Source organism: Microtus pennsylvanicus, chromosome 17 (genome assembly GCF_037038515.1).
Source record: "Microtus pennsylvanicus isolate mMicPen1 chromosome 17, mMicPen1.hap1, whole genome shotgun sequence".
Classification (NCBI taxonomy): domain Eukaryota; kingdom Metazoa; phylum Chordata; class Mammalia; order Rodentia; family Cricetidae; genus Microtus; species Microtus pennsylvanicus.
Genome location: NC_134595.1, coordinates 43,633,581 through 43,641,083, shown reverse-complemented (window position 1 = coordinate 43,641,083; position 7,503 = coordinate 43,633,581).

The window sequence follows — 7,503 nt, the reverse complement described above, 5'->3', positions numbered from 1 at the left end:
GAGTCACATGAGCAGGAAAGTGATGGAGCTGGACTCACCACGTCCATAAGTGAAACAAGGAACAACGAATGATTCTTTCAGCTCCCCTCCTCCACTCATGTAGTCCAGGATGCATAGCCCACTAAATTGTTTTGCCCATAGTAAATTGGTCTTCTGACATCAATTAGGAACCAAGAAAAATCCCTGCAAAGACATGCCCAGAATACCATCTCAAAGGTGATTCTGGGTTCTGCTTAGTTGACAACTAACACTTACCAACACACATGCTGTATTCAGCAAATCCCAGAGAAAGATTTGCCACAAGAAATTCATTGACATGACAAAATTTGAGAAGCTTTGAGATGTTCAGAATTCAGGGTGGAGACCTAGATGAAGCAACTGTGTAGTTTCAGTCTAAATCTGTCCTAGAAAGAAAGAAAGAAAGAAAGAAAGAAAGAAAGAAAGAAAGAGAGGGGGAGAGAGAGGGAGGGAGGGAGGAAGGGAGGGAGGGAGGGAGGGAGGGAGGGAGGGAGGGAGGGAGAAAGAGGTGAAAGAAGATACCTAAGTTCAAAGAAATCTGGAGTAAATAATTTCTTCTTAATTTTAGGTGTTTCTCCCTTTAGAAACAAGAAATACACGTTAAATTTCTTAAGATTTTGTGAATCTGTTTATTCATTCATTGCATATATTGTTTATAACTAATTTAGTCACTTTCTCTTCAGCAGTATCTTCATTTGTCTCATTACAAAATTATACAATGAGCCCATGGGATTAAAATCTAAAAGACATTATAGCAAATAAATACAAAGATGGTCAAAGTCTTTTGACTTAGGGCAGTTAAATTTTATACTGTCTTCTTATAAGTAAATTGTAGAGATAAACCCTGTAATTGAAGTGAGATGAACTCAGTTGCTTGCCTACGGTCCAAGCTATTTATCATCAATCCAAGCCATTTCATACAATTTTAATATCCTCCATCTAAAGCTGAAATAAACATATGTACCACTCTAATCTTGAGTGAATTTCCACTCAAATGATTATATTATTAAAAGGGCAAGAACAAATAAAGAAAACCTAGACGCATATTCAATTGAACCAACCAAATGTTAGTCCAACTCTCCAGGCTGATCCTGGGATTTTAATTCAAACAATTTATTGTTTTGCTTATCTGCATTGTATGAAGTCAAGACTTCCAACAGAGCTTCTCCTGATGACCTCCTGCAGTTGTGGGATTCACCATCCCATATTAATCCTGTCTGCTTTAGTCTGCCCAGAACCCAGCCCACTCTACTTAAGAGAGATCTACCTGCATAACCCCCATACTCAGATATGAGGAAACTAAGGCCCTTTACACCTGCTGGAGAGTGAGGATTATGTATATCATCGTCATGATAAGAACAAATGAAAACCAAAGAATACTCACGCTTCAGGGTGAATGTCTTTAACAGAGTAACAGAACAAAGAGCTTTTACATATTAAAGCACAATAGATAAATCAATGAGTGTACAATTTTTACTTCAATTTTGCATTTAAATATCTCCTATTTTCAGAATGCCTAGACATTTAAATGTAAAGGGATTATTATTATTATTATTATTATTATTATTATTATTACTGTTAGTTCTGAATTGGGAAAACAAAGTACAACTGGCAGTTTTATTTAATTTAGTGTAATCAATAAACATTTCGGACTCGGAATGAACATACATTATTTAATTCATCTACTTGTTCTCCTATATTAACTCCTTTCACAAATACATATTTAGGAACCAATCTGGGTCAAACTGTAATGCAATCAAACCTCCAAAAACTCACAAAATAATTATCATCTCAATAGATTGAATTTATCGATTATCTTTTGTTAGATTTATCAAGGCTATAAAAATGTTATCTTTCAGGAATTAAGCAAACTATATTTGGGTTTATTTATTTTATGTGTATGAGTGTTTTGCTTTGCTTTGTTTCATCTCAATGTATGTATACTACATGCATGCCTGGCACCTGGGGAGGTCAGAAGAGGATGCTGGATCCATGGGAACTGGAGTCACCAACAGTTATAAGCAACCATGTAAGTGCTACGAAATAAAGAGGATAAATACAGGTCAGGTAGCCTGGGATAAGAAGTTCTAGAAGGAGCCTAAGGAGCCTGTTGTATTGGACTATGTGACACACGAGAAGTCTTAACCAGGACCTGAAGTTAGGAGAGGCTGAGGAAGGAACCCACTCACGAAGGCTTTATATCCCTATCAGCATGTCTATTGAAAGCCTAGATATGAACATGAGTCAATAGAACTCTCCAGAGGAGAAGAGACAATAGAAGCTCGTAAGTCCATGTGTGTAAATATAAATATATGTTTACACACACACACACAAAGACAGACAGACACACACGCACACACACACACACACACACACACATGATTATGGAAAAAAAAAAGAAGTTATCTGACCCAACATCTACAAGCTAGAAAATCAAAAATGCCTCCATGAGCTCCAACTGTAAGGCATTTTCACAATTAGTGGCCAATTAAGATTAAACACACAGGCTTATTTCTTCAAAGAATGATGTTTCCCCGCTTTCCACCCTGAAAGCTGGGAGTGGATATAGTTTTTAACCTGGTGATATTTTGCTCAGTGTAGGGTTAGGCACATTCCAAATTCCCTAAATTTTTATGTTTGTTTATTGAGACTCTTCCCACCAAGATACTGGGCATTGCTTCTCGGTAGATAAAATCCATTCTTTTGAGAGATGTTCTGCTTTACAGAAGCCTATCTACGTTCTCTTTTCTCTTAGGGTCACAATCCTGATTCCCACAGGCTATTACATTTACCTCAGTCATTCTCTCCAGATTCTTATCTTGAGCACTGTTTTGCAGTCAACATTACCCATCTTTATGAAAGATGTTGTATGTTTCCAAAAGGAATAGAATTAGCATTTTCTTCTAAAATACTTCTTCTGGCTTAAGGACTGAAAGGTCATAGAGAAGAAATAAGAATCCAACTTCTCCAGCAAAATATGTTTTGGGATGAAAGGACTAATATTTCCTGGTCCATTATAAATATAGATAGTGAAGTTTCAGGAGGAAGTTTAAAAACTCTATCAGGGCCATTTTTTTTATTTTGAATTAAGATTCCGTGGTTCTGGTTAGCTGAGGCTGAAGAATCAGCCATGATTAAAAAGATACTAAAGCAAATTTTGTTTCCCTGGGGTGTTTGACGCTGGCCAGCTGGAGCAAAGAAATTAGCAGTACTGAAGAAGAGACCAGCATCGCTGAGATAAAATCTTCTGGGAAGTGTTTTCTGAGCGCACCGAGAAGCTGTGATCCAGAGGCTTGTTCATTGAAACCATGAAGGGGACCTGAGCAAAGATTTTGTACCAAACTGGAAGCTACATGTTACTCTTCTTTCCCTAAAGCAAAGTACTGGGAGAGGCTACGGCCTTACTGAATGTCCCTAATGTAGAGAGAAACATTACAGAAGGGAATTCGTTTCACGTGTAACATTAATGTCATGATACGTATACAGATAGTAGTTTATTTAGAAGTTAGTAGTTTAGTTAGGAAGAGACTCCTTCCTAACACTCATGTCACTAGGTGGTGGGAGCCTAGCAAAGTCTTGAAGACAAGAACACCTGTGTACATGTGGACTGATTTTATGAGTCTGTGTGCTAAGGAGGTGGGCTGTGATTGTCTAGCTTTGAGGTATAAGGCCATCTTCCCTACTGAGTTTCAGTCTGGCACCCACTTACTTCTTGTCAAACAACGTTGTTCCTATTGCTTTGGGGATGGGAACCATGGCGTTTTGGAAATGGAAACTTGATTTGATTTCATAGGTTCCCAGCTGTAGGGAATCTGCCTGTTTGCACCCCTTATGTACTTATTGAATATTCATGAGAACCATTAGCAATTACCTTTGTAAGGACTGAAGCTGATATGAATTTGAGGAAAGATTTTTTAAGAAAAACCATACACAAAAATCTTGAATTGTATGAATGACATGAAAATACCCCATCAGTCTATGGACTGCTTCTCAGATCTCACAGCCGCTCCAATCTCACCACAGTGAAGTAGCTTAGAAAGCAAATCAGAGCCAAAGACATCAGTCCAAACTGACTGAAGGTAAGACAGGCTATTTCACACACATACACGCACGCACGCACGCACACACACACAGAGAGAGAGAGAGAGACAGAGAGACAGAGAGAGAGAGAGAGACACAGAGACAGAGAGAGAGAGACAGAGACAGGGAGACAGAGACAGAGACAGGGAGAGAGAGCTTTCAATGAGATGGAGGACTCTCTCCAGCATCTTAGACAGTTTCACATGCATGCAGTATGAAATTGAGCATCACTGAGTGTGTATCATGCCAAATTCTGATGGTTGATTTATTTAACTGAAATCCATCACAAATCTGTTTGTTTCTTTTTACTTTCCCACTTTGTTTAATTTGCTCCATTTTAATTTCGTGGCAGATTTAGTTGTTGTGGATTTTCTCTTCAGATATGTTGATCAATAGTGAGGGCCAAGAATCTCCTATTCAGTGAATACAAGCACCTTTAAAAAAATAAACTATTTTATTATTTTATCTGGATGGGAGTTTGTCCTGTGTTCATGCCTGGTGATCACAGAGACCATAAGAGGTATTGGATCCCCTGGAACTGGAGTTAGAAGCTGTTGTGAGCTGTCCTGTGGATGTTGGGAATTGAACGAGGGATTTTTGGAAGAACATCCCTGTGGATGCTGGGAATTGAATTAGGGTATTTTGAAAGAACAGCCAGTGCTCTTAATGCCTGAGCCATCTCTCCAGTCTAGATCCATGCATTCTTAAAGTCCATCTGTACTTTTGAATTTTAGAGACAACAGTATATGTTTTTCATAACACTTACACAATTAGGCCAGGTCTCCATCCACTACATCATTGTTACAATATGCAGCCAGCTATAGTTCCTCAGTACTTTATGTTCCAGGGCATTTACAGTCCCCATAGGAACCCGAAAATTCCCCCAGGTCTTTGAATAGTTGAAAGTTTATTTTTCATACCTCACTTTACCTGCTTCCATTTAAGTAACAATGTATTTTTAAAGCAGGAAAAGCAACTGCCATGAGGAATTATTAGAGAATATCAAGGCTAAATTTTGTATTTTTAAAATGTATTTACTTTTTCTTAGAGCTGGCTTTCATCATTTATGCTCATCATGGCAAAGTCTTTAACCAAATTCTGCAATTCTTAATTTTGTGAAAACCTAGTATTAATTAGAAAGATGCTGCCCATTTAATTAAAAATGAGGAAAGGTTGTTCTGAAGAGTTCAGTGTGCAGTCTCTCAGGTGAATGGCAACTGCCTTAAAATGCATAATCCAAATCTGATCATTTGATTTCATAATTTTCCTGCATGCTTGCCTTTACTGGGATTCCTCTCCCCTTCACCGAGATTCCTCGCCCCTCCTCACACAGTCCCGTGTTGAAGGCCAACCTTGTACCTATCATGGGCCATTGGTGCTAGCTTTGGTTTGTATACTGCCTAATTCAGTGTTTGAAAATAGGAACCCTCTTCCACCCAGTGCAACCACTCAAGTTCCGAGATCGTTAGAGAATACTGCTGAAATCGTCTGTTGGGGGGGCACTTTTATATATGGGAAATAGAATTAAGCTTGGCATAATAGCCCATCTCTATAATCCTAGTACTTTAGTAACGTTAGGGTAGGAGGAGTGCTGTGAAATCCAGGTCAATGTGGACTACTCTTCACCTCCAATCCCTGTCACCAGAAAATGATACTGGGTTAACTGGTTTCTATGAAGAAAGTGGGCACTTCCAAACTTGTGTAATGGAAAGAGTATTACAGGCTATGAGAATTTAAGGGTAATTTAGAGGAACAAACAATTGAAGGAAAGTCTCGGGGAAAAAAAAAATCCATAGCTTCCCCAGGCAAGAAGACCATTTAGAATTTTATAGCTAGTCATGTCTAAGGATTTCCAAATTGTTTCCAGTGGTCTGCACGATAATCTTCAGAGTCTTTCTCTTATAAGAGGAAGCATATGTGTTTACCAAGGACAAATGAGTGGTAAAACCCTTCCTATGGTCTCTGACCCAGAAGTGTCAAGTTCCTATGGAATGAGGACAGTTGGCAAAGAAAACCTCTTGTGGAAGAGGCCATAAATTATTACAGCTATTTGAACCCTATCTAACTCTGCCACATCTGTGTTTTGTTTATCACACTTTATTATGACTCTTAAGATTTGAATCACATAGATTAACTTGGTAACACAAATTTCTACACCAACATGAGTCATACCTATTATGTAAACTCTAAGAGGAGGAGGAGGGTGTCTATTTCTTGCTAAGGCTCCTACGCCCATCACTGACTCCTTCCATGAAATATAAGTACAATTAGTCATTAAGGGAATGCATTTTGTGCACTAAAACTCATTCCTAGTTGGTATAATCTTATGTTTTTTGGTTTTTGTTCTTGCTAACAAGCTCTTACAGATTTCTAATATATCTTTGTTGAATTTATGCATTAATCAAACTACTCTAATAATTTTGATAATAATGTAAGGATTCTATAAATATATAAGAAAGGGTATAGAAAAACAATTTCCATGATATACATACACTAATATTGGATTATAAATGACAAAGTATCATAAAGGTCTGACTCAGAATTTATTTTTTATAATGAAAGGAGGGCTAGCCATCTCAACTTTGAGGAATATTAAATCAGCTAGAATGTAAATTTTATAAGCACACTAATTAGTTTAGTAGATCGGAGAATTTTAGTCAAACCTTTAGGGAATCCTTTAGGTCAATAGGCAGTTGGTAGTATATATTTGTGTGTAGAAATTGACTTAGGAGTTTTGATGATGTAAGAGTTCAAACAAACAATCCTATATGCCATTTCTGGAACCTACCATAGCGTATGGAAGACGAACCCCTAAGAAGTAACCATTTAAGGCTTATAACATCAGGGAAGATATTCAAGTGTGATACTGGGAGGTGATGGGAGCTATTGTGAAATGCACGTCAGCTCCAATTGTGGGAAGCCTGACCAAACCCTAACACTAGTATCAGTGGTTATTATTGTGAGATACTAATTGCTGAGTACTATTTATGGCACTTGAAAATGTAAACATGTCCTCGTGAAACACAGGTTTTCAAATGGCAAATGGATGAACAATAAGGAATTAATTTCATAATAATATTTCTTCCGATAGTACTCTTTTCTATGAAGTTCCATATGTGATATGGATGACATGAAATATGAACGGGTGAGCTCTTATGCTTGGTTTTGTAGCTGTAGTGTTATTTCTAGATGAAACCTTGTAATTTACGATATATGGTATAGAGTAATTCTGTGATTGGCTTTCTCGGTACCACCTTTATATTATAGTTCTTTGGGAGACTGATGGTGAAGAAACAAAGAGAGAAGGAAGAAAAAATTTCTTCTGCTCCTGACCCCAAGCCCATGATAAATTCAGAATCTCTGAGTGTGGGGCCTAGAAAGGCAAATCTGCCAGGGTAAATGAAA